Source organism: Vulpes vulpes, chromosome 4 (assembly GCF_048418805.1).
Source record: "Vulpes vulpes isolate BD-2025 chromosome 4, VulVul3, whole genome shotgun sequence".
NCBI classification, from domain to species: domain Eukaryota; kingdom Metazoa; phylum Chordata; class Mammalia; order Carnivora; family Canidae; genus Vulpes; species Vulpes vulpes.
The window spans coordinates 78,737,328-78,765,283 of NC_132783.1; the positions used below are offsets into that span (position 1 = coordinate 78,737,328).

A 27,956-nucleotide genomic window follows, 5' to 3' on the forward strand; every position below is an offset into this window, starting at 1 on the left:
CCCAGTTACATCGCGCCTCCGGGAACGATCCCTTCGAAAGGGTTTTTGGTGTTTGTTTTGTTGGGAGTTGGGGGGTTAGTTGGGGGGGGTTGCTTGCTTGTTTTTTAAGATTTTTATTTATTTATTCATGAGAGACACGGGGGGGGGGGGAAGCAGAGACACAGGCAGAAGGATAAGCAGGCTCCATGCAGGGAGCCCGACGCGGGACTCGAACCCGGGTCTCCAGGATCGCGCCCCCGGCCGAAGGCGGCGCCAAACCGCTGAGCCAACCGGGGATCCCCGGGTTTTGTTTTTTGTTGCTTTTTTTTTTTTTTTTTTTAAATCAAATGCTCTAGTCTTTAAGTGGCAAGGGAAAAAGGAGCTAAAGGTCGTGGAAACCAGAGGAAACCTAGAAATTCTGACTACCAGCGTCAGAAGGGCCGAGGGAGAAGAGAAATGAGGCAGCTGGTCGGCGGGCTCCGCGCACCCCGAGCGCTTCTCAGCCCGCCGCTCTCCGGCTCGCGGCTTCCCTTCCAGGCTCGCGCCAGGTTTCTGTCGTGCTAAACAAAATCGGCACTTTCCCATGGCGGTTTTTGGCGACCCGAGCTTTCATCTTAGGTTTAGTTACCCGGCTTCCAGAAACTGCCTTTATTTACCCCTTCGTCTTGATTTCCCACGGCGCCCCGCCCCGCCCCGCCCCGCCCCCGGCTCCGGCTCCGGCTCCGGCTGGGATCCCGGGCGCCACCGGAGCGCTGTTAGGCCTCCGCGGGGCCAGGCTCTAGCTCCGTGCCTGCGTGTTCCCGCGGGAAGGACCGAGCCCGCCAGGACCTCAGCCTCACCTGTGTCCGCGTCACCAGGTCGTCCCCTCCTGGCTGTGAGGGCGAAGCGGGCTTTGGAGAGCAGTGCAGGATGTTGAAAGGAGTCTTTCTCTTAAATCAGACATACAGTCGAATTTGTGAAACATTCTTTAAAGGCTGTTGAAAAAAAATAAAAAAAAAAATAAAGGCTGTTGAAACATTGCTTTGAAGCTTTAATCTGTGATCCCGTTCCTTTTTTTTTTTTTTTTTTTTTTTTTAATTTTTTGTGATCCCATTCCTAATAGTATAGGGATATGGATAGTGGGAAGGTTATGCGTGTTGGGGGGGGGGGGGGGTGGTATGTGGAAACTATACTCAATTTTGCTGTGAACCTAAAACTCTAAAAAGTACAGCTTTTATTAATTTAGAAAAGTAAAAAGAAAAAAAATTAGAAAAGTAATAGCAAGAACAGGAAATGTAGGGCAGCCCAGGTGGCTCAGCAGTTTGTGCCGCCTTCAACCCAGGGTGTGACCCTGGAGACCCCGGATCGAGTCCCACGTCCGGCTCCCTGCATAAAGCCTGCTTCTCCCTTTGCCTGTGTGTGTGTGTGTCTCTCTCTCTCTACTCTGTGTCTCTCATGAATAAATAAATAAAATCTTGAAAAAAAAAAAAAAAAGAGAACAGGAAGTGTAATAACCCATATTGAGCTCCTACTCTGTGCTAGCAGTAAAGCTGGGGTTTGAGCGCTGCTGTGTCTGACTCCTGAGCCCATAGAGAAGAAAATGCATAAAAACACTACATTAAATTATCCAGCCAGAATTTTGGTGTATTGGAAAATGCACACTACAAGGCTGTTAGGAGACCTGATTTCTAGCATCAGCTCTCCACTGGCTCCTTGTAGAGCCATACTTCCTTGATTTGTGCCAGAGCAATGATTCCCAACCGTAAAGGCTTCCGCCGAATCATCTGGTAACCTGGTTCAAGGCCAGCTTCTGCTTCAGGATATCTGGGTGTGGTTTGAGATTCTCCGTATTTGACAAGCCCCCAATGAAGTCCCTGTTGATCCAGGGATCACACTCCAAGTAGCAAAAGGACTCGCTCTAACACTGGAGCACTCTTATACTCAGTAGTTCTTTCCCCTTTAAACTTATGGCCTTTACTCTCAAGGAATTATTAAAGGATTGTCAAAAAGGAGAGTAAATAAAAATGCCTCTCTCAAGACATAAAAATAAAAAATAACTTTTTAAACGATGGTAAAAATGCCTCTAGAAAGATACACAAGAAACTCATAAGAGTATCTGCCTTCAGAGAGGGGGACTAAATGCCCAAGTATAGGAATGGTAGGTAAATTTTACTATATACTTTTATATCTGTGGAATTTTCACTATTCTGTATGTATTTTCCATTTTTAAAAAATTATTCATTTTAATGATCATAAAGTGGTTAATATGCCATTTGTTAGTAAACAAAGAAGTCCTCAAGTTATTGGTTTCTATTACTCTAACAGATTTATTTTAAACAATAAAATTCATTAAATAGTCACTTGATAATATTTGGGGAAAAAAGCGCTTAAATATGTTACTGAAGGAGGTGCCTGGCTGGCTCAGTCAGTGGAGCATACAACTCTTTTTTTTTTTTTTTTTAGATTTTATTTATTTACTCCCGAGAGACACAGAGAGAGAGGCAGAGACATAGGCAGAGGGAGAAGCAGGCTCTTCACAGGGAGCCCGATGCAGACTCGATCCTGGAACCTGGGGATCACACCCTGAGCCGAGGGCAAATGCTCAACCACTGAGCCACCCAGGCATCCTATAAGCCACCTGAGCATCCCAGAGCACGCAACTCTTGATCTTGGAGTTGTGATTTTGAGCCTGCATTGGGTATAGAGATTACTTAAAACATCTTGTAAAAAAAAAAAAAAAAAAAAAAGTCCCTGATATTTCAGCTTTTTTCCCCTTCTCAAATAGAATTGCAATGGAGAGGCAGCCCCAGTGGCGCAGCGATTTAGCGCTGCCTGCAGCCCGGGGTGTGATCCTGGGGACAGAGAACCGAGTCCCACATCGGGCTCCTTGCATGGAGCCTGCTTCTCCCTCTGCCTGTGTCTCTGCCTCTCTGTGTGTGTGTGTGTCTCTCATGAATAAATAAAAAAAGTCTTAAAAAAAAAAAAGCATTGTAATGGATCATATTAGTAATACAGTAATCAAATCAGATATGATGATCACTTTAAAAAGTAGTGTCTTGGGGATCCCTGGGTGGCTCAGCGGTTTAGCTCCTGCCTTTGGCCCAGGGCTCGATCCTGGAGTCCGGGGATCGAGTCCCATGTCAGGCTCCCAGCATGGAGCCTGCTTCTCCCTCCTCCTGTCTCTGCCCCTCTCTCTCTCTCTCTCTCTCTCTCTCTCTCTATGTCTATCATAAATAAATAAACAAACAAATAAAGTAGTGTCTTAAGGACATGAAACTGGGCCAAATCATCCATGTGATAACTCCTGGCAGTAAGATATGTGATTCTCTGACCCTATGAGTCCTGACTCCCAGAACATACACAAGGATCTTCTAGTGTGGCTACACATTAAAATCACTTTGTGAATATATCTATACACACACACATACAAATATACAGGGCAACCTGGGTGGCTCAGCGGTTTAGTGCTGCCTTCAGCCTAAGGTCTGATCCTGGAGACCTGGGATTGAGTCCCACATCCGGCTCCCTGCATGGAGCCTCCTTCTCCCTCTGCCTGTGTCTCTGTGCCCCCCTCTCTCTCACGAATAAATAAATATACATATGTGTATATACATATACCTACACACATACCAATGCTAGGACCATCCTGCAGTCTGAATTAAAAAGGAGGTTCTGTGGGTATGGCATGAGTATTTTGTAAAGTTTCTCTCAGTGATTCTAATGTGCAGCAAACCTACACTGAGGATATTAATCTGAGGATTATTACTCAGGCAAATTAATGGAATAAAAACAAGAAACTTTCATTATTTTTTAAATTTTATTTTTTAAGTAATCTCTGCACACAAAGTAGGGTTGAACTCAAAACCCCAAGTTCAAGAGGTGCTTGCTCTACAGACTAAGCCAGCCCAGCATCCCCAAAACAAGCAATTTCAATTAATATTTTCTATGTCCTAGGCCCCCTTCTCTTTGGTGAATTCAGAAAATCATTTTGGTTTTGTGGTAAATTCACAGACACTATGTGATTCTGTGAAAGCCCAAGCTGCCAAATGAATGTTTGCCAAAAGGAATTGAAATCTAAGTATAGAGTAATACTCATGAGCAGCTTCATGGCTTAGCACAAATTCTTTGAGTACATGGTGTGTACCTACCACTGTGTGAGATCTAAAAGGAATCTGTTTTAGTGGTTCCTCACAAGAAACTTGCATTGCAATTAAAGAGACAAGATTGAACTTGTGACTCACAGATCAAGTCAGGCCTACCAAACCATGTACCTAATAATACATGAATTAGCTGCCAACATCTTAAAATTGGGCAGCTAAATATTTAAACTTTACATAAAACTCTAGGCTTCTATTTCCTTTGAAACATTGGAAGAGGGATTCCTGGGTGGGTCAGTGGTTAAGTACCTGCCTTCAGCCCAGGGCATGATCCTGGAGACCCAGGATCAAATCCCACGTCAGGCTCCCTGCATGGAGCCTGCTTCTCCCTCTACCTATGTCTCTTCCTCTCTCTCTCTTATGAATAAATAAATAAAATTTAAAAAAAAAAGAAACATTGGAAGATCTGACAATTTGGGGTTCACTTGGCATTCCCAGTGGCAACATTTGCCTGGAGCTAAACTGGGACTACCCCCTTTAGATGGGGCCTATGCTATGGTGTCAAGGTCTCCTGACTCCTTGTTATTTGTTGACACTGAAGCCAAGTGTGAGTTGCCAGGCATTATTCACTCACATTTTTATCATAAAGAGAAAAGAAATATTTAGAATAAGGAAAGAAATATTTAAAAATATTTCTTGATCCCTATTTTTATCAAATGTGGAACAATGAAAGATAAAGAAAGAAGGCCCTATGTTTCAAGAAAAACAAGAGGACATAATCCTTTGAGAAAATACAAAGTGTAGTATCAAGTTCTCTGCACTCACATTCTGATCCCTATACACATCTGAGTTTATGACCCATGATCTACACTGATTAAAATATATATGTAATATCTATCTAAATAAACAATATATTCAAATATAGGTAACTGATTAAATATATGTGGTCTAGAGTCATACAGGGATTCAATACCAAGCTACCATTTACCAGCCATGATCCTAAGGTATGGGTCTGTGTCTTAGGTAGCCCCTCTCCATCTTTCTAAGGGTAGTGATGATAGCAAATACCTCACAGTTGATTTGAGGATTGAAAAAGGTAACATGAATTAACATGGTATCTGGTACCCAGTGACAGCTCCCTAAATGTCAGCTATTTTTATCCTGGCCAGGAGGTACTAAGGGGTGAGTTAAGAAATGGACAAAGCATGTTGTTGGGGAACATGTGTAGAAGGGGTGAGCTGACCAAGATGGGGAGAGAGACATAACTTATCCAGGTGGAGACAAGACAGGGAAGTATAGGCCTCAGCAAAGGCTCAGAAGAGATGCTGACCAGGCCCTGGATGTTTAAGTTATACAGTTGCAAAACAACTGAACTGCAGCATTTTCTTCACTTTTTAATTTTAAAATCTGAAGGTTTTGCTGGCTTCTGCTTCATTATGTACAATAAGTGATTGTAACAATCACTGTAGAGATTTTGTGGTTTTTCTCCACCCACAATTTGTCAAGAATTACACAATTTCAAGAATTTAAACTCTAACTTTGACAGAGTTTTCCTTCAAGATTTTTTTAACTCTCACTGTAGGATGCTTGAGCCTGGACACCGTTACCAGCAGTACCTCAGGAATACCACTAGAGGGACCAGAACCAAAGGAATCATCAAGCTTCCAGGTACAGTATTCATTTTACTAGATTTCTACTCAACATTCTGCATTAAAACAAAACAACCCACCTTTTTTTGAAGCACCTTTCTTATTTTATTCATTTTTATATACTTTAAGAAATTTGGACTCCTCTTGAAGATAGAAAATTTAAAGAATCCCCAATACCCACCCACAAAACAGCCACTTAATAATGTTGAGATTCTTGTGTGTCCTTCAAATATTTGCAACTTATGTATAAACATAAGTTTTACATAACATAATACATATGTATTATTCTATTACTTCAAACCATGATTTGTCCCCTGACTACCACTCTGACTTCATCTCCTACCAGCTTCCCCTGTTACACAGACTGTATCCAGATCTTCAAATTTGCCAACGTGTTCCAGTCTCAGGACCTTTGCACTCACTACATTATTTTCCTAGACCACTCTTTTCCCACATCCTCCTTATTCAGATGTCAGCTCATTTGTCACTTCCTCAGGCTTTTTGTGACATCCATCAAATAACTATTTCTCAAATCAGTCTCTGTTACCTTTGCTTATTTATGTGCTTGCATACCTACTCACTACTAAAATGTAGTCTTTATGTTAGCCAGAGCCTTGGCTGCCTTGTTTACTTCCATATCCCTAGATTCTAGAACATGTATTAGGAACTTAAAAGTATTGTTAACTAAATAAATGAAAAGGTGTTATACATACTATCCTGCAACTTGTTTTTTCACTTAATGTATCTTGCATAAGTTGTATTTTACTTTTGTGGATAAACTTTATTCTTTTATTTCAGTTATCTTAATTTTAATTTAATTTTTTAGGTTAGATATTGACATGGCTCAAAAATAAAACAATATAAAAAGGTATTCAGAAAAAATCTCACATTCACTTCTATCATCTACCTAGCTCCCACTTAACGAGATTATCATTTGCATTCGTTTATTGTGTATCCTTTTTTTAAAGATTTTATTTATTTATTTATTTATTTATTTATTTATTTATTTATTTATTTTTATTTATTTGACAGGGAGAGAGAGAGAGCACAAATAAGGGGGAACAGGAGTGAAACAGGCTTCCTTCTGCTAAGCAGGAAGCCCAAGGTGGGGCATAATCTCAGCACCTCAGGATCATGACCTGAGCTGAAGGCAAGTGCTTAATGGACTGAGCCACCCAGGTACCCCTATTGTGTATCCTTCTTTATGCAAATACACATATTCTTATTCATATTCTTATTTTTATTTTCTTCCCTTTTCACACAAAATAGTAACATGTTATGTATACTCTTTCTATACTTTCATTCATTTAACCAAACACAAACCCATAATTTATATGGATTTATTTTACTTAGCACTCTATTAATGGACTTTTAGTTGTTTTCAGTTTTTAATGATTTTTTTCAATTGTACTGTTACAATAATTATTTTAATGCTCAATAAATGTATAGCAGAATCAATCCCTGGAAGTGCAATGACAAAATCAAAAGGTGTTTGTATATTGAATCATAAATGATCTTACCAAACCTCCCCTCCAGGAAGATCACCTCAATTTATACTCCCAGCAGTGTACAGGAGTGCTAACCTCCCCACACTCTTGCCCGTGATAACTATTGACTTGAAAATGTTTGCCAAAAAAAAAAAAAAGGAAATGTTTGCCAATCTGATGGATGAAAAATGGTTGCTCACTACTCTTCTGATTCTCATTTCTTTATTTATGAATGAAGTTGAACATCTTTTGTATTTCAAAAATAGCTTTATTGATGTACATCTTACATATCGTATAATTCACCCACTTAAAGTGTATTTAGCATATTTACATTAGGCTCCCTGTTCAGCAAGGAGCCTGTTTCTTCCTCTCCCTCTGCCCCTACCCTGGCTTGTGGGCATCGTATGTATTCTCTCTCTCTCTCTTTTTTAAAGATTTTGTTTATTTATTCATGAGAGACAGAGAGAGAGAGAGAGAGAGAGAGGCAGAGACAGAGGCAGAGGGAAAAGCAGGCTCCATGCAGAAGCCTGACATGGGACTCCAGGATCACTCTCTGGGCTGAAGGCAGGTGCTGAGCTGCTGAGCCATCCAGGGATTCCCTCTCTTGTTTGTTTGTTTGTTTGTTTGTTAAGATTTTATTTATTTATTCATGAGAGACACAGAGAGAGACAGAGGCAGAGACACAGGCAGAGGGAGAAGCAGGCTCCATGCAAGGAGCCCAATGCTGGACTGGATCCTGGGAATCCAGGATCACGCCTTGACGCTCAACCACTGAGCCACCCAGGCGTCCCTCTGGTGCTTCAAATTAATAAATGCCAGTTGTGGTCTCCAGTTAGTGTGACTATGGAAAATTCTCTCCTGTATTTCCAAGTGCTGCATGGAGGTGAGGTGGTCCTGATGAAATCTTCTATAGCTTATAAATGAGGAAACAGGGGCAGCCCGGGTGGCTCAGCGGTTTGGTGCTGCCTTCAGCCCAGGGTGTGATCCTGGAAACCTGGGATCAAGTCCTGCATCAGGCACCCTGCACGGAGCCTGATTTTCCCTCTGTGTCTCTGCCTGTGTGTGTGTGTGTGTGTGTGTGTGTGTGTGTCATGAATAAATAATTTTTCAAAAAAAATTAAAAAATAAAAAATAAATAAATGAGGAAACGGGTACAGAGAAGTCACTGAGTGAGGAGCTCTGACTTCTTCCCATGTTCTTTCCATTGTTGCTCCTTACTCTCACTACTCAAGGTTAATGAAGTAGCAATTCTCCCTTGGAATCTACCCTTACTGCCCACATCTTTCTTGCCTTTCTTTTCTATCCTTTTTTTCTCATTTGGCAATTCAATAGGCTCGAGTCCAATTAAAACATTTCATCCACTTATTTTAACACATATTTATTGGATCTCTGATATATTTCAGGCTCTGGTCTAGGGTCTAGAAACAATGGTGAACCAAACAGACATGGCCGTGACCCTGGTGGCCAAAGTGAGGGAGATGAACAATTTTATTTGTTTATTTTTTTTGAGAAAATATTAAATCATTTATTGATTACACATGATAATGGAGATACACAAGCTTTAATCCCATCTATAATTTTATCTGATACCATACTTCAATTTAGATATATTGCATAGGATGTGCCAACAATCATAATAACCAGATAAACTCCAGGACTTTTCTTGGGTGACCCTTTTAATGGTGAACTCCAGGTCATAACACATTAACTGTCAGTTCAACCACACCAAGGTTTGTGGAGACAATGGCTTCTGTGCCCAAGCAGGTTGCAAATAAATTTCTAATGGAACCTGGCATCACCCTGAAGGAATTCTAACTTCACACTGTTGGGGTAGTTTACCAAGATGGCTTCAGAGTAGACTAACTTTACGCAGCACATTTAAAAAAAGACACATTTATTCAGCGTCATGATCAGACTATTACATTTAGCAATCAACAGCACGGGTGCAAAAAAGAAATCTACATTAAAACCCTTTGTTGGAATGCTTTACACTTTCCACAGAACAGAAACTAAAATAGCCTGTTATACAATTAGTCACAAATACAGTCCTCGAGTATTTTGCGCATACACATGAGTTGTCTAAACCATGTCTTCTTTGTAGCAGGTAGGCCCTGCCACCACTGTGCTTGGCTGAGTTCACAAATCTGTTTTAACCTGTAGCTTCCCTGTCACTTCTCTGTCTCTCCTCTCCTGCTAAGCTTTGTTTCCTAGCAGTAATTAAAACCTTCTGCCACTGCCATAGCTGCTGCTGCTGCTGTTGGAACCGCCACAGCCATCTTGGTTTCGTGGTTTGGCAAAGTGCTGACCTCCACCACCACAGAGGCCAGAGCTTCTGCCTCCAAAATTTCCTCCTTTCATGGGTCCAAAGTTTGAGGATTGATTGTTGTAATTGCCAAAGTCGTTATAGCTTCCGCCAACTCCAAAGTTGCTTCCATCATTACCAAATCCGTGATAGCCATCCCCACTGCCATGGTATCCACCACCACCTTGACTGCCACCGAAGCCACCTCGACCACTGAAGTTCCCTCCACAACCAAAGTTGTCATTCCCACCAAAACCACCTCCACGACCACCACCAAAGTTTCCAGAACCACTTCGTCCTCTTCGGCTGGATGAAGCACTAGCTATCTCTTGCTTAGATAGGGCTTTCCTTACTTCACAATTGTGATATTTTTCACAGTATGATATTTTTTTATGACAATCTTGTCTGCAGAGTCATGGTCATCAAATGTCACAAAAGCAAAACTCTTTTTGCCACTACCTCTGTCAGTCACAATCTCAATCACTTCAATTTTCCCATACTGCTCAAAATAATTTTTTTTAAGATTTTATTTATTTACTCATGAGAGACACACACAGAGAGAGGCAGAGACACAGACAGAGGGAGAAGCAGGCTCCATGCAGAGAGCCCAACGTGGGACTCGATCCAGGGTCTCCAGGATCACGCCCTGGGTTGAAGGCAGGCGCTAAACCACTGAGCCACCTGGGTTGCCCTCAAAATAATCTCCTTTTTTTTTTTTTTTTAAGAATTTACTTATTCATGAGAAACACAGAGAGAGAGGCAGAGACACAGGCAGAAGGAGAAGCAAGCTCCATGCAGGGAGCCCGATGTGGGACTCGATCCCGGGTCTCCAGGATCATGCCCTGGGCTGAAGGCAGAGGCTCAATTGCTGAGCCACCCAAGTGTCCCTCAAAATAATCTCTTAAATGATGTTCTTCAGTGCCTTCTTTAATGCCACCAACAAAAATCTTTTTCACAGTTAAGTGGGCACCAGGTCTTTGAGAATCTTCTCTTGAGACAGCCCTCTTTGGTTCCACAACTCTTCCATCCACCTTGTGTGGCCTTGCATTCATGGCTGCATCCACCTCTTCCACGGTGGCATACTTGACAAACCCCAAGCCTCTAGAGTGCTTGGTGTTTGGATCTCTCATTGCCACCCAGTCCGTAAGCGTTCCCCATTGCTCAAAATGGCTCCTCAGGCTCTCATTGGTTGTTTCAAAGCTCAAACCTCTGATGAAGAGCTTCCACAGCTGCTCAGGCTCTTTGGGAGATTCTGACTTAGATATGACGGCGGTGGGAGGGGAGACTTTACCGATGCTTATTCGGTGGCATCCAGGGGCAGAAAGCAAGATGAACAATTTTAAAGTTGAATAAACACACATAGGTAATTATTATTTTTTTTAAATATTTTATTTATTTATTCATGAGAGACAGAGAGAGAGAGAGAGAGAGGCAGAGACACAGGCAGAGGGAGAAGCAGGCTCCATGCAGAGAGCCTGATGCGGGACTCGATCCTGGGTCTCCAGGATCACGCCCCGGGCTGAAGGCAGCACTAAACCACTGAGCCATCGGGCTGCCCATGGGTAATTATTAATGTGTTAATGGCAGAAATGAAAAGAACAAAGGAGAACATAATTTAGAATTGGGGCACCAGGGAATACCTCTAAGAGGAAGTAACATTTAAGATGATGCCCAAAGGCCAATAGGACTGAAGAGGAACAGAGATGAGCAAAGACTCTGAGTAAGAAGGTGCTGGGAAAGACCAGTGTGAATAGAACACCATTATAAATGAGCACAGCCTAGAGCCTGCAGATGGTGTTAGAGGACTAAGAGGGATACAAGGACTTGCTAGCCACAAGGGGGAGTCTGCAGTTTATTCCAGGAGTAATAGGGAGCCATTAAAGATTGTGAGCAGAGGATTGACATGATCCAATTTGTGTTTTCAATTTTTAAAGATAAGGGGCACCTGGGTGGCTCTGTCTGTTAAGCAGCCAACTCTTTGTTTCAGCTCAAGTCTTGATCTCAGTGTCCTCAGATGAGCCCCCCTCTAACTCAGAGCTTAGTGGGGAGCCTGCTAGAAAACACTCTCTTCCTCTCCTGCTGCCCCTCCCTCTGCTCATGTATGTGCTCTCTCTCTCTCTCAAATAAATAAATACATAAATAAATCCTTAAATTTTTAAAGATCTGAGGTGCCTGGCTGGCTTAGTTGAAAGAGCATAAGACTCTTGATCTCAGGGTCATGAGTTCAAGCCCCACATTGGCTGTAAAGATTACTTAAGTAAACTTTTAAAATAAAAAATAAATTTAATTTATTTTTTTAATTTTCTTTCTTTCTTTCTTTATGATAGTCACAGAGAGAGAGAGAGAGAGGCAGAGAGAGAAGCAGGCTCCATGCACCGGGAGCCCGACGTGGGATTCGATCCCGGGTCTCCAGGATCGTGCCCTGGGCCAAAGGCAGGTGCCAAACCGCTGCGCCACCCAGGGATCCCCCTAAAAAAATAAATTTTAAAAGAGCACTGTGAACGAGTGCACGATGGGAGATTTCATTTCAGCGAAGTTCAATAACTGATCTAGGGTAATGAAAGTCAGAAAAGCAGGTCCTTATGGGGAGAGTGGCAGGGCTGACTATGAGAGCATAAAGAAAATTCTGGGGTCACAGCTACACAGGTGTATTCATTTATCAAAACTCATCAGAATGTTAATATCTGTGCATTTTACTGCATGTACATTTTACCTTGATTTAAAAAAAAAATCATTCTGGCTGCAGTTTCTTAAACGAAGCAGTTTTGTCAAGGGCGAGTCTGTTTCCTGGCCCCGGTTCTTGAGCTTGGTCAAGAAAGAATTCGAAGACAAACTCTTAAGCAAGCTAGTGTTTGTACAGCAGTTATGTGAAGGTATCCTCCGGAGATAGAAGAGTGGGCAGGTCAGGGGAGGGTGAGGGACGAGCTACACCAAGGGGGTCAGGGCTGTCTTTCCTTTTTTTCCCCCCCTCTTTTTAAAGCAATCTCTATGCCAAACCTGAGCTCAACCTCACAACCCCCAAAACCAAGAGTCTCAGGCTCTACTGACTCAGCCAGCCAGGAATGCTCCTTTTTATGTTTAAATAGGTTAAGGGTCATAGCCAGGACAGTTCCTGACCAAGGTTGCAACCAATGATCTGACTCCTCCTATCGGTTGGGAGGGGCAGTTCGGGGCCCTACAGGATCCTTGTCCCGACTGTTACCACCACTTTCCCTCCCTACCATGCTGGGGGGGGGGGGCGGGGGGAGGGTGTTTCAAAACCACAATGTAAACATATTATAAGGAAGCAATATATTACTTTAGGGCAGTGGCCATAGGGAAGAGAGCAGGCATGTCCCCTAGGGTCTGCCCCAGCTGCTTGGAACTTGGTTTCTGCCCTTTTATCAGAGGGATAGCGCTTGTTCCCTGCTTGTATCTAATTACCTACTCTGTCACTGTCAGGGTTCAAACTACATAAAATTGAGGTTATAGAAATTGTTTTTAACCAAGGCCCAGGGCAGCCCCAGTGGCTCATCGGTTTAGTGCTGCTTACAGCCCAGGTTGTGATCCTGGAGACCCGGGATCGAGTCCCACATCGGGCTCCCTGCGTGGAGCCTGCTTCTCCCTCTGCCTGTGTCTCTGCCTCTCTCTGTGTGTGTGTCTCTATGAATAAATAAATAAAATCTTAAAAAAAAAAAAAAAAAACCAAGGCCCAGAAAGATTAATAACTTAGAGTCTCCCAGGCCTCAAAGTACCATTTAGTTCATTTAAAACTACTGTGCTCTAGGGGGATCCTTGGGTGGCTCAGCTATCTACAAGTGGGGCTTCACACCATTTTGGGATCAGCTGAGCAGCTTTAAAAATATGAACACCTGGACCCCTCCCCAGAGATTCCAATGTAAACTAGTCTGGGGGACGACCTCGGCATTCAGATTTTTAACCACTCCAAGGCTGAAAGGTTGCCAAAGTTGGAAATCCCTGCCTACCCAGTTCCACCTGGATTCCATTCCTCTATCTTTAAAATGACTCCCATCAAAGATTGCCTGAGCGTTTTTGCATAATAAGGGCCCTGGAAACTGCCATTGACTTCTTTTGGATTATGTAAAGATAACTTTAAGACCTTACATTAAGATTTAGATTTTGGTATTTTCTCAATCCCCAAGTCTCAAACGGTTTTATTGCAGACCTGAAATCAGCTCTCCAGCGTCCCACCCCCATTTTTGGAGCTCTGAGGCCATGATTACATCTACCCTTCTGGATATAATCTTGTGGTTCATTCAGTGCCCCACTCCCCTTGGCAGAGTTTGCTTTTGAGTGTGTTTTCTGACCTTCTTCCAGCTTGCTGGGTTAAAATTTTTTGTCTCCTAAAAATGAGTGGGAAATATCAGAAAGGGAGACGGAACATGAGAGACTCCTAACTCTGGGAAACGAACTAGGGGTGGTAGAAGGGGAGGTGGGCGGGGGTGGGGGTCACTGGGTGACGGGCACTGAGGGGGGCACTTGATGGAATGAGCACTGGGTGTTATTCTATATGTTGGCAAATTGAACACCAATAAAAAATAAATTTATAAAAAAATTTTAAAAATAAAAAAATAAAAACTTCTCTATAAAAAAGGAAAAAAAAATTTTTTTGGTCTCCTTTATCCAGTTCTCTCAGGTCTAAAAGGGATGGAATGAATGAGGGAAGAATAAACCATTCGTCCTCCTTCCTCTTCACCCAGAAGGCTAGAAGGGAGAGTAGGAGAACTGCAAATCCCAATTCAATGGGGGCAGTACAGACCAATTACATTCTAGCCTCAGGCAAAGCAAAACTACCTCCTTCTGCCATATTGTGCTTTTTTTTTTTTTTTTTTTAAGGTATACTAATGTTTTCTCCTACACTCCCCGCTCAAATCTCCTTCAACTTGTTCAGGATTTCTGAAATTGCCTCATTTCCACCATGTATGTACAGTTTCCTGACAATACTTATTTGTCAACCACCTTCCAAGTTCCAGATGAAACATCTCCAAGTCCCCATGTTTAATTTACAGAATAAAGTGCTCCCCGTAAAACACAATCAACTGTACTACAGAACTTTTCTTCCTTGGGTAGTGCAAATGCATTGTTTAAGAATCTGTATCATGAAACGGTGAGATCCTGTGACATAAGAATATTATGTAAATATGGAGATAATACAAACTTCCTAAGTTTACAAATTCAATAATACATGATTTCAGAGTCAGGGAGCTGGGTCAATTGCAAATATTGTTGGTACATAAGCTGCTAAACAAAGATCATTTTGCTGTAGATATTTGTCCAAATAAGTCTTAAAAAACACGATGTTTGGGGCACCTGGGTGGCTCAGTGGTTGAGCATCTGCCTTTGGCTAAGGTTGTGATCACAGGGTCCTGGATTGAGTCCCATATCAGGTTCCTTGCAGGGAGCCTGCTTCTCCCTCTGCCTATGTCTCTGCCTCTCTCTGTGTGTCTCTTATGAATTAAAAAAAAAAAAAAAAAAAGAACCATGATGTTTGAATTGATGTGAGACCTTCAGGAGCATAGAAGATGTTATTTAAAACGAAATGATTCTGTTTGAACTTTCTGTACATGAGTCCATTTTCCCAACTGGACTGTGAGTCCCTGAAATCAGGGACCTGCCTCTCATATCAGCAACCCCTTCCCTCAAAGAACCACAGAACTTTAGCAAGGTGGGTGTTCAACAAATCTGTGTTGGATTTGTAGTGCTTAGACGATAGTGGTTCAATTCACATGGTAATTTCTGAAGTAATGTGGTGATAAAAAGATGGCCTCTGGGAAATAAATGTAAGGGAGAATGATGAAGCAAGAATCGGACTGGTTATCCCACTCTCTCCAGGCAGAGGGACACTTTCTAGCAGACCAGAGTCTCCTGTGCCCAGTGAAAGGCCATTGTCTACTTTTCTATTACCTGCCTCACCCAGTGTTAAGGGAGGACTGGAGGGAATAAAGATCATAAGATACAGTCACTGACCAGGATTAATTTATATTCTAGGGCCGAGGTCTTCAAACTGGAGTACTGGAAGATTTGCCAGGGGATATGTAGGTGCATATAATGTAAGAAAATTGTATTCCCAATAAAATCTTTACTGTTTTTTAAATATTTTATTTATTTATTCATGAGAGACACAGAGAGAGAGGCAGAGACACAGGCAGAGGGAGAAGCAGGCTCCTTGCAGGGAGCCCAATGTGGGACTCCATTCCAGGACCCCAGGATCATGCCCTGAGCCAAAGGCAGATGCTCACCGCTCTATTACCCAGGCGTCCCCCCAATAAAATCTTAAAAAAAATAATAAAGGTACCTCAACTATACCCTTCAGTAGTCTGATTCAGACTATCCTTATCCATTTCCTTTCATGACAGCATTTCTCCTACCTCACAAATAGGTCACTCACTACCCATCTCTGTCCCAAATACTACTGTCCTGTAACATCTCCAATGTGACAACTTATTAAGATGCCATACAAATGGACAATGGAAAATGGCCCAATTTAATGTTCAGTAAAGATAGCATAAACCCTCCGTAGCTTCCTGCTATTCCCAGACTTAAACATATTTCTGTTAAGGGTGGATCACTAATTTATAAAAGGGGTGTACTGGCCTTGGCCTTGGCCTTGGGATGTTCTGAAATCAGTGTGGACGGTGGAAGCAATGACGGTTCTGGTTTAACCTAATTTCTTTCATCCTTCAACTATTGTCCAGGAATGCACTGTTCATGAAGGAAAGCCTGGGAAAAGCAAAGAGAACTTCAGTTCTAGAACAATCTAGACTATTGAAAGGCTTAAAATAACTTATTATGAATTTAAGTTTGTTTTTTGTTTTTAGAGAGGGAGAGAAGTGGGAGAGGGGCAGAGGTAAGAGAATCTCAAGCAGGCTCTGCGTCCAGTGCAGAGCCTGACGGGAGGCTTGAGCTCATGACCCTGAGATCAGGCCCTGATCTGAAATCAAGAGTCAGGGATCCCTGGGTGACGCAGCGGTTTAGCGCCTGCCTTTGGCCCAGGGCGCGATCCTGGAGACCCGGGGTCGAATCCCACATCGGGCTCCCGGTGCATGGAGCCTGCTTCTCCCTCTGCCTGTGTCTCTGCCCCTCTCTCTCTCTCTGTGACTATCATAAATAAATTAAAAAATTAAAAAATAATAATAATTAAAAAAAATGAAATCAAGAGTCAGATGCTTAACCAACAGCCACCCAGATACCCCTGAATTTAAGTTTTAAAAATTATCTTCATCTGTTACAGCATTAATCCCCAGGATGTGTCATTAGCTGGAAAGAAAATACAATTGAGTAGTTGAAGTTAGTAAGATTGATTCTCTTATTTTATTTTTTTTAAGATTTTATTTATTTATTCATGAGAGACAGAGAGAGGCACAGACTCAGGCAGAGGGAGAAGCAGGCTCCACGCAGGAAGCCCGATGTGGGACTCAATCCTGGGTCTCCAGAATCATGCCCCAGGCCAAAGGCAGGCACTAAACCGCTGAGCCACCCAGGGATCCCCAAGACTGATTCTTTTATTTAATTTATTTAATTTTTTTTTTTTTAGCCCGACGCGGGACTCTATCCCCAGCCTCCAGGATCACGCCCTGGGCTGCAGGCGGCACTAAACCGCTGCACCACCGGGGCTGCCCAAGACTGATTCTCTTAAATAAAACTAGAAAGTTTCCTTGAAGTACCTTTTTTTTTTTTTTTTTGAGTAAATATTCCACCCAAGGTAGAGCTCAGTCGCATGACCTAGAGATCAAGTCACATGCTTTACTGACTGAACTAGCCAGGTACCCCTAGAGTACCAAATTCTTCAAGTTTTTGACACTGGATAAAACCCACAGGTGAATATTTTGCATAATTTATTTTAGATTCTGTGTGGATTATTAAATACCATAGTTACCACATTAAATCACATCAAAAATATTTCTTCCCTTACTACAGGCCATCTGGGTAAGTTTCCTATGTTTCATGAAAAGTTACTATGAGAGGCACCTGGGTAGGTCAGTCATGCCTTCAGTTCAGGTCATGATCTCAGGGTCTTGGCATGGAGACCCACATTGGGCTCCCTGCTTAGTAGGAGTCTGCTTCTCCCTCTGCCCCCTTCTCCTGCTCCTGCGTGCTTGCTCTCTCTCTGAAAAAAATAAATAAAATCTTTAAAAAAAAAAGAGAGAGAAGAAAGGTTATCATGAACCACAGACTCCATAGCTCTAAACAGAATAGTTATTGCTGCAGTTTCCATAGGTCAAGAGTCCTGGCAGGGTTTGACTGTATCTGCTACTCAGGGTCCCACAGTCCACAGTCAAGGTGTAGTCAGGGAGTCTGATCTCATCTGAGGCTTGGGGTCCTATTCCAAGCTCACCGATTGTTGGCAGAATTCAGTTTGGTTTTTGTAGGACAGAGGTCCTAGATATCTTGCTTATGTCAGCTGCTCCTAGAGACCCCTGCCGTTCCCCATCAGGTGGCCAGCTCACAAACTCCCTCACCGCGGGAGAGCTTACTTCCTGGAAGCCAGCAGGAGAATGTCTCCAGTGAGCTACACAAGGTTTATAGAAAGTGACTTAATCAAAGGAGTAAGCATCCCATTGCAATTACAGGCCCCGCCTACATGGGGGGCGGGGGGAGCAGGGATGATAGATGCTGCAGGGCAGGAATATCTTTGAATGTTTTGCCCACCCCACCATTTTCATCTCATTGCTATTTTTGAAATGTTTAAAATTTTTTGCTATTACCAAAAAACAAAATTATATTTTACTGGCTAGAGCAGCTGATTAATTTCTAGCATTATATCACTTCCTCTTTTTTGCTAAAATACACAGGGAAAATGTGATGATGTATCCAGAAAAATTAATAGAATGATTTTGGATCCATCTTTAAGTAATGGAATTCTTTAATAATCCTTATTTAACTATTCCTTAAAAACAATATCGGAGGGATGCCTGGATGGCTCAGTGGTTGAGCATCTGCCTTTGGCTCAAGTCGTGATCCTGTGCCCCCCCCCCCATCTGTCTTTCATGAATAAATAAATAAAATATGTATATAGTGGATACTTTGTAAAATTGAAGACCTAATACACAAAACCATAAGGGGCACCTGGGTGGCTCAGTGGTTGAGTGTCTGTCTTTGGCTCAGGTCCTCATTCTGAGGTCTTGGGATTGAGAGGTCCTGGGATCAAGTCCCACATCAGGCTCTCTGCAGGAAGCCTGCTTCTCCCTCTGCCTGTGTCTCTGCCTTTCTCTCTGTGTCTCTCATGAATAAATAAAATCTTTAAAAAGAAATAAATGAAATCTTAATATCCTTACAAAGCTTATCACCAAACAGGCGAGATAATACAAATGCACAAATAACTATTATAATGCTGGATGTGTAAAATAAAATAAAATCACACCAGTTTCTATAGAAATGTTCAAAATTGAAAATAAGTGAAGATTTCAAGGTAGAATTAATATGACAGGTAAAGCTAAAAACCAGGGCCCAATAAGGATTTTTTTTTCCCAATAGGGTTTTAAATCAAACATATTTGATATTACTTAAACCGATAAAATTAGGTAGAAACATCAGAGGGCTTCATACAAGAGGTGTAAGTGGCAAAGATGTTTCCAAGAAAACATCATGACCTGGATTTCTGTCTATTTCTTAATACTTCAGGAGCTGGCCTGATAATCATGGCATACCTTGATTTTGCCCAGAGGACTTTGTTATCTTCGAGGTGAGCCAGTGCTCTCTTTGGAAACCTAAAAGTAAATACAAAGCTCCTTCACCAGTTCTTCCTCAGAGGGTTTATGCTATTAGCACAGAATCTCATGTACTAATCTGAAGTTAGCTTGGAATATTTATCATTTAACCCCAAAGAAATTTCTGCTACATGAAGCCCAGGACAGATCAATAGACAAAAGCAGATCATTTTGCTCTCTACTACTATCTCTCAGGTATGGGGTAATATTTGGAATGAGTAAATACCATTCAAGGGCTTCCCACCATTAGGAATTGGGAGTGATAGAAGAGAATATTACTCATCCTAGTTTCCTCTGTTGAGTTTCTTCTGGCTCTTCTTTGAGACACTAGTACCAAAACTTACTCGGCTAAATGAAGTTACACTGTATTAATGATTATGAAACTTTTGATTCATTAAAAAAATATTTCTTGAGCTCCAATGCTAATGCTAGACATTGGGTCAAAAGTTGAAGCCAAAAGTGAAAAAAAAAAAAAGGTCAACAACCTTACAGAGTGGAAAAGAGGAGATACTCATTCAAGTTCTTTCTTTTTTTAAAATTACTTTTTAAGATTTTATTTATTCATGAGAATACACAGAGAGGAGAAAGAGAGAGGAGAAAATGCAGAGACACAGGCAGAGGAAGAAGCAGGCTTCATGCAGGGAGCCTGACATAGGACTTGATTCCTGGTCTCCAGGATCACTCCTTGGGCTGAAGGTGGCGCTAAAAAAGCCATCCGGGCTAAGCCAAATGGCTGCCCTTTTTTTTTTTTTTTTTTTTTTTAAAGATTTTATTTATTCATGACAGACACAGAGAGAGGCAGGCTCTATGCAGGGAGCCCAAAGTGGGACTCAATCCTGGGACTCCAGGATCATGCCCTGGGGCGAAGGCAGGTGCTAAACAGCTGAGCCACCCAGGGATCCCCACTCATTCAAGTTCTTGTGACATTATTAATTACATATCTTTTGGGGTGTCTGGGTGGCTCAGCAGTTGAGCATCTGTCTTTGGTTCAGTTCGTCATTCTGAATCCTGGGATTGAGAGGTCCTGGGATCAAGTCCCACATCAGGCTCTCTGCAGGAAGCCTGCTTCTCCCTCTGCCTGTGTCTCTGCCTCTCTCTGTGTGTCTCTCATGAATAAATAAATAAAATCTTAAAAAAGAATTCATATCTTTTTAAAAAGTACATATCTTTAAAATTCTACTTATACATTAAATTAGAGAAGTAACAGTTTGTATTTTAGTAATTTGTGACTTGATCTTATGAAAAATGAATGATTAAGTATTTTTTGTTTCTTCATTTTTCTTTATTTTTTATTGAGGTATCATTGACATATTAGTTTCAGTTATATAATATAATATGTATATATTGATACACTGTGAAATAATCATAAGTCTTGTTAACATCTGTCATCCACACATAGTTACAGATATTTTTCTTGTGATGAGAACTTTCAAGATCTACCCTCTTAGCAACTTCCAAATATATAATATAATATTGTTAACTATAGTCACCATGCTGTACAGTACATTGCCCAGGACTTGTTTATTTTATGACTAGATTGTTTGTATTGACCACCTTTAAAATCTTATTTGGGGATCCCTGGGTGGCGCAGTGGTTTAGCGCCTGTCTTTGGCCCAGGGCGCGATCCTGGAGACCCGGGATCGAATCCCACGTCGGGCTCCCGGTGCATGGAGCCTGCTTCTCCCTCTGCCTGTGTCTCTGCCTCTCTCTCTCTCTGTGTGACTATCATAAATAAATTAAAAAAAAAAATTTAAAAAAAAAATCTTATTTGGCTGCTTTTAGTAACTTATTTTATATGACAAATCTTTATAAAATTTTTTTCATTTTTAATTTTTTAAAAATTTAAATATTGTTGATATGCAATGCTACATTAGTTTCAGGTGTACAATATAATGATTCAATAAAATTAAATGTTACATTATGCTCACAACAAGTATAGCCCTTATAAAATGTTTTTAATAATTTTATAAGTTATCACACTGTGTATTAACATCATTTCTTGTTAAGAAATGAGGACTTGGGGGGCATCCCTAGGTGGCTCAGTAGTTTAGCAACTGCCTTCGGCCCAGGGCATGATCCTGGAGTCCCAGGATTGAGTCCCACATCGGGCTTCCTGCATGGGGCCTGCTTCTCCCTCTGCCTATCTCTCTCTCTCTCATGAATAAATAAGTAAAATATTTTTTTTAACAAAATCTTTTTTAAAAAATATTTAAATGTAAAAACCAAGACAGCGTAAGTTTTATTATATTGATTATACTTTGAAATGATATATTTTAATATGTTAATCTAAATGAAATACATTATTACATTAATTTTGCCTGTTTTAATTTTTTTTTAGTATGGCTACTGAAAATATTAGAATTATGTATGTGACCCACATTCTATTTCTACTGGACATCATTATTTTGTACATTGGGCTAAATTTGGAATTTCAAAGTTTTGACAAAAATATATTCAAACTGCTTAATAAGATAAAAGAATGTTACAAAAATGTATTGACTTAACAACATTTGGGATCCCTGGGTGGCGCAGCGGTTTGGCGCCTGCCTTTGGCCCAGGGCGCGATCCTGGAGACCCGGGATCGAATCCCACATCGGGCTCCCGGTGCATGGAGCCTGCTTCTCCCTCTGCCTGTATCTCTGCCTCTCTCTCTCTCTCTCTCTGTGACTATCATAAAAAAATAAATAAATTTTTTAAAAAACAATATTTAATATTCTAATCTTTTTTTTTAAGATTTTATTTATTTATTCCTGAGAGACACAGAGAGAGAGGGAGGCAGAGACACAGGCAGAGGGAGAAGCAGGGAGCCTGACATGGGACTTGATCCTGGGTCCCCAGGATCACACCGTGGGCTGAAGGCGGCGCTAAACCACTGGGCCACTGGGGCTACCCATAATCTTTCTTTATTAAACGAAATGTCGGGGATCCCTGGGTGGCGCAGCGGTTTGGCGCCTGCCTTTGGCCCAGGGCACGATCGTGAAGACCCGGGATCGAATCCCACATCGGGCTCCTGGTGCATGGAGCCTGCTTCTCCCTCTGCCTGTGCCTCTGCCTCTCTCTCTCTCTCTTTGACTATCATAAATAAATAAAAGTTAAAAAAAATAAACAAAATGTCTCCTATAGAAGAAAATTGGATACAATTGCATATTTATTTGTCAGTCTTGCTGAATCTTTTCACAAAATGAGAAAGTGAATGACACTAATCATTGAGTAACAAATCTTTTTGAAGATCAAGTAGTTTCCAATTCTTTCCTTCCAAAATCCAAAGGAAGAACTAGTCAAATTGTCAGCTATTAGATCATTAAGAATAATTTTTGAAAATAGAAATTATGTGATTTTTGGCACATAACTAGGAAGAAGTTCAAAGAACTGGGTGACAGCAATAACAAAATTCCTTTCATTTTCAACTACTTAGGTATGTGGACAAGGTTTTTCAGAGCTGATTGATGCTGAACCTCTCATTCTAGTCATAATATTCATTCTGTAGATGCTTAAATTATTTTTTTAAAGAATTATTTATTTATTTATGAAAGACATAGAGTGAGAGAGAGAGAGAGAGGCAGAGTATGTCACAGGCAGAGGGAGAAGCAGGCTCCATGCCGGGAGCCCGATGTGGGACTTGATCCCAGGACTCCAGGATCGCGCCCTGGGCCAAAGGCAGGCGCTAAACCGCTGAGCCAACCAGGGATCCCCTAGATGCTTAAATTAATTGAAAAAAACTTTCATACTGATTTGTGTCATTAGGTATACAATTCCAATTCAAATTTTTTCTTAATAATTATCAGAATTGGGTAGCGTGAGTGGCTCTGCAGTTTAACACCTTCAGCATGATCCTGGAGACCCAGGATCAGGTCCCACGTTGGGCTCCCGGTGCATGGAGCCTGCTTCTCCCTCTGCCTGTGTCTCTGCCTCTCTCTCTCTCTCTGTATGACTATCATAAAAAATAAATAAATAAATAAATGATTAAAAAAATATATAGAAAGTAACTACTTGAGGACACTTAAAACATAGTAGCAGGTAGATTGGGGAGGGGAACCAAAGGGGAAGGACATACACAGTTTCCAATATTTTTCCTCTTTTATCTCTTTGCTTTGACTCCAAGATGGCTATAGCACATAACAGCACAAGTGGTACAGGCATCAAAACCTAGAGAAATCCTGTATTTCTGGTCAGATGACCAGGAAAGGGGGTTGCTGCAAGCAAGAGAGTGTGGAGGAATCTTTCTTGTTTTTTCTTTTGCCTGACCCCAGGACAACCCCAGTTATAGAGCTGTATTGTAGTGGCAGTGGCACAGCCTTTTAAAATGTCCAGCAAGAGGGGTGCCTGCGTGGCTTAGTTGGTTCAGTGTCTGACCCTTGATCTCAGGGTTGTGAGTTCAAGCTCCAAGGTGGAGCCTACTTGAAAATAAAAAATAAAATAAAATAAAATAGTAAAATCTCAGATAGGATGCCTGGGTGGCTCAGTGGTTGAGAGCCTGCCTTTGTCTCAGGGTATGATCCTGGGATACCGTATCCAGTCCCACATTGGGCTCCCTGTGGGGGAGCCTGCTTTTCCCTCTGCCTGTGTCTCTGCCTCTGTGTGTGTGTGTGTGTGTGTGTGTGATGAATAAATAAATAAATGAATAAAACTCTCAGTGCACCTTGGTAGCTCAGTTGGTTAGGCATCTGCCTTCATCTCTGATCATGATCCCAAGGTCCTGGGATAAGGCTCCCTCATTAGTGGGGAGTCTGCTTCTCCCTCTCTCTCTAACCCTACACCCTGCTCATGCTCTTGCTGTATTTCTCTCTCAAATGAATACATTTAAAAAAAGAAATCTAAAAAACAACTCTCAGCAAACTAGGGATAAAAGAAACTTCCTTCTCCTGAGAGAGAAAGTCTACAAAACATTGCAGCTAATATTACACATAATAGGAAAGACTAAATGTTTCTTCCTAATATATGAAGAAGACAAGGATGTCTGCTCTCATTACTCACATTAATCATTGTATTGGAAATTATAACCCATACAATAAGGCAAGAACAGGAAAAGGCATACCGATTTGAAAAGAAAGAATAAAACAGTCTCTAATCTCAGATAACCTGATTGTCTATGTAGACAATATCAAATAATCTACCAAAAAGCTGTTAGAACCAGGGGTTCCAGGGATCCCTGGGTGGCTCAGTGGTTTGGCGCCTGCCTTTGGCCCAGGGTGCGATCCTGGAGTCCTGGGATCGAGTCCCACATCAAGCTCCTGGCATGGAGCCTGCTCCTGTGTCTCTGCCTCTCTCTCTCTCTCTCTCTCTCATAAATAAATACATAAATCTTAAAAAAAAAAAAAAAAAAAGAAAGAACCAGGGGTGCCTAGGTGGCTCAGTTCATTAAGCATTTGCCTTTGGCTCAGGTTGTGATCCTGGAGTCCTGGGGTGGAGCCCCGTATCAGGCTCCCTACTCAGTGTGGAGCCTGTTTCTCCATCTCCCTTTGCCCCTCCCCCTGCTCATGATCTCTTTCTCTCAAATAAATAAATAAAATCTGAAAACAAACAAAAAAGCACCTCCTAGAACCAGTGAGTTTAGTAAAGTCATAGATTACTAGCTTAACATTAAAATTCAAATGTTTTTTCCTTTTAAAGATTACTTACTTCTTCATTTTTATTTAACAGAGAGAGAGAGAGAGTGTGCACCCGCACAACTGGGGGGGGGGGGACAGGGAGCAGCAGGCAGAGGGAGAGGGAGAAGCAGGCTCTCTGTTCCTTGGGGTCATGACCTGAGTGGAAGGTAGTAGCCCCATCAACTATATTTTTATATTCTAGGAATGACCAATTAAAAAATTTTTTTTTAATTTTTATTTATTTACGATAGTCACAGAGAGATAGAGAGAGAGGCAGAGACACAGGCAGAGGGAGAAGCAGGCTCCATGCACCGGGAGCCCGACGTGGGATTCGATCCCGGGTCTCCAGGATCGCGCCCTGGGCCAAAGGCAGGCGCCAAACCGCTGCGCCACCCAGGGATCCCGGAATGACCAATTAGAATTTGAAATTTTAAAAGTACCCATAGCCCACCAAAAATGAGATATTTAGGTTTATATCTAACAAAATATGTGCAAGATCTATATACTGTGGAACGCCTGGGTGGCTCAGTGGTTAAGCATCTGCCTTTGGCTCAGGTCATAATTCCAGGGTCCTGGAACTGAATCCTGCATCAGGCTCCCTGTAAGGAGTCTGCTTGTCCCTCTGCCTATGAATCTGCTTCTCTTCTCTGTGTCTCTCATGAATAAATAAATAAAAATCTTAAAAAAAAAAAAAAAACTAGCCCAGATGAAGTGGACTTAAATGTAAGTGAACAACTACAAAACTTCTGGAAGAGAGCAGCCCAGGTGGCTCAGCAGTTAAGCGCCACCTTCAGCCCAGGGCCTGATCCTGGAGACCCGGAATCGAGTCCCTAGAGTCCCACGTCAGGCTCCCTGCATGGAGCCTGCTTTTCCCTCTGCCTGTGTCTCTGTCTCTCTCTCTCTCTCTCTGTGACTATCATAAATAAATAAAAATTAAAAAAAAAAAAGAGAATGAAAGACAAACTGCAGACTACGATAAATATTTGCAAATCACATATCCAACAAAGGACTTTAATCCGAAATATATAGAGATCTTATAAGACACAGCAAAACACTATGACAAAAAAGCCAAGAATATACAGTAGGGAAAGAATAGTTTCTTCAATAAATGGTATTGGGAAAACTGGACAGCCACATGCAAAAAATAAAACTGGACCACTATCTTTTACCATACATAATTTCAACTCAAAATGGATTAAAGACTTGAACATAAAACTTAAACCATAAACTTCCTAGATGAAAACATAGGGGGAGTAAAGCTCCTAGACAGGAGTCTTAGAGATGATTTTTTTAAAAGATTTTATTTATTTATTCATGACAGACAGAGAGAGAGAGAGAGAAGCAGAGACATAGGCAGAGGGAGAGGGAGAAGCAGGCTCCATGCAGGGAGCCCGATGTGGGACTCAATGTGGGACTGGATGTGGGACTTGATCCCGGGTCTCCAGGATCACACCCCGGGCTGAAGGTGGCGCTAAACCACTGGGCCACGGGGCCTGCCCTAGAGATGATTTTTTAGATTTGACACCAATAGCAAAGGCAACAAAAGCAAAAACAAACAAGTGGGACTATATCAAACTAAAAACCTTCTGTATAGCAAGGAAAACCATCAATGAGATGAAAAGGTAACCTATGGAATAGAAAAAAAAATCATAAATCATATATCTCATAAGAGGTTACTATCCAAAATATGTATTTTAAAAAAGTAAAAAAGGGGATCCCTGGGTGGCACAGTGGTTTAGCACCTGCCTTTGGCCCAGGGCGCGATCCTGGAGACCTGGGATTGAGTCCCACGTCGGGCTCCCTGCATGGAGCCTGCTTCTCCCTCTGCCTGTGTCTCTGCCTCTCTCTCTCCGTGTGACTATCATGAATAAATAAATAAAATCTTTTTTTAAAAAAAAGTAAAAAATAAACGCATACAATTAAAAAAAACCCACAATTTATTTTATTTTTATTTTTTAAGAGAGTTTATTTATTTATTCATGAGAGACACAGAGAGAGATGGGGCAGAGACATAAGCGAGAGAGAAGCAGGCTCCATGCAGAGAGCCTGATGTGGGACTTGATACCAGGACCCAAGGATTATGCCCTGGGCCGAAGGCAGGCGCTCAACCGCTGAGCCACCCAGGAGTCCCCTCTGTCCATTTTTAATTTTTATTTTATTTATTTTTTTAAAAAATTAATTTATTATTTTTATTATTTTTTAAGATTTTATTTATTTATTCATGACAGACACAGAGAGAGAGAGAGAGAGAGGCAGAGACACAGGCAAAGGAAGAAGCAGGCTCCATGCAGGGAGCCTGACATGGGACTCAATCCTGGGTCTCCAGGATCACGCCCTGGGCCAAAGGCAGGCACCAAACCCCTGAGCCACCCGGGCTGCCCCATCTCTGCCCATTTTTTAATTCAATTGTTTGTGAGGGGACGTCTGGGTGACTCAGCGGTTGAGTGTCTGCCTTTGTCCCACCATGTGGTCCCAGAGTTCTGGGATTGAGTCCCACATCGAGCTCCTACATGGACCTTGCTTCTCCCTCTGCCTATGTCTCTGCCTTTCTCTGTGTCCCTCATGAATAAATAAATAAAATCTAAAAAAAAAAAAAAAAAAAAAAAGAGAGACTGGGCAGAGGATCTGAATAGATATTTTTCCAAAAAAAACCATACAGATGGCCAAGAGGTACATGAAAAAGTGTTCAACATCACTCACCATCAGGGAAATGCAAATCAAAACCACAAAGAGATATCACCTCACACCTGTTAGAATGACTATCATCAAAAAGATAAGCAATAGGGATGCCTGGGTGGCTCAGGCAATAGGGACACCTGAGGGTCTGCCTTCGGCTCAGAGCGAGATCCCAGAGTCCCGGGATCGAGTCCTGCATCAGGCTTCCTGCATGGAGCCTGTTTCTCCCTCTGCCTATGTCTCTGCTTCTCTCTCTCTGTCTCTTTCTGTGTCTCTCATGAATAAATAAATAAAATCTTAAGAAAAAGATAAACAATAATAAGTGTTGGCAAAGATGTGGAGAAATGGGAACCCTTGTGTACATTTAGGAATGCAGCTACAATAGGAAACATAATGGATGTTCCTCAATAAAGTGAAAATAGAACTAACAAATAATCTAGCAATTCCACTTTTGGATATTTATCCATAGAAAACGAAATCACTATCTCAAAG

General features: G+C 41.7%; 1 protein-coding gene and 1 pseudogene across 1 annotated transcript in view; both read right to left on the minus strand.

Moving 5' to 3' along the window:
• Positions 1 to 844, minus strand: part of DNAJC12 (DnaJ heat shock protein family (Hsp40) member C12) — a 51,152-nt gene extending 50,308 nt beyond the window's left edge. Inside the window, exon 1 of the mRNA XM_072756143.1 lies at positions 819 to 844. The gene's annotated coding sequence lies outside the window, so the exon portion shown is untranslated. The remainder of the gene's footprint in view (positions 1 to 818) is intronic.
• Positions 735 to 10,854, minus strand: LOC140598751 (heterogeneous nuclear ribonucleoprotein A1-like; annotated as a pseudogene).
• Positions 10,855 to 27,956: the final 17,102 nt, after the last annotated feature.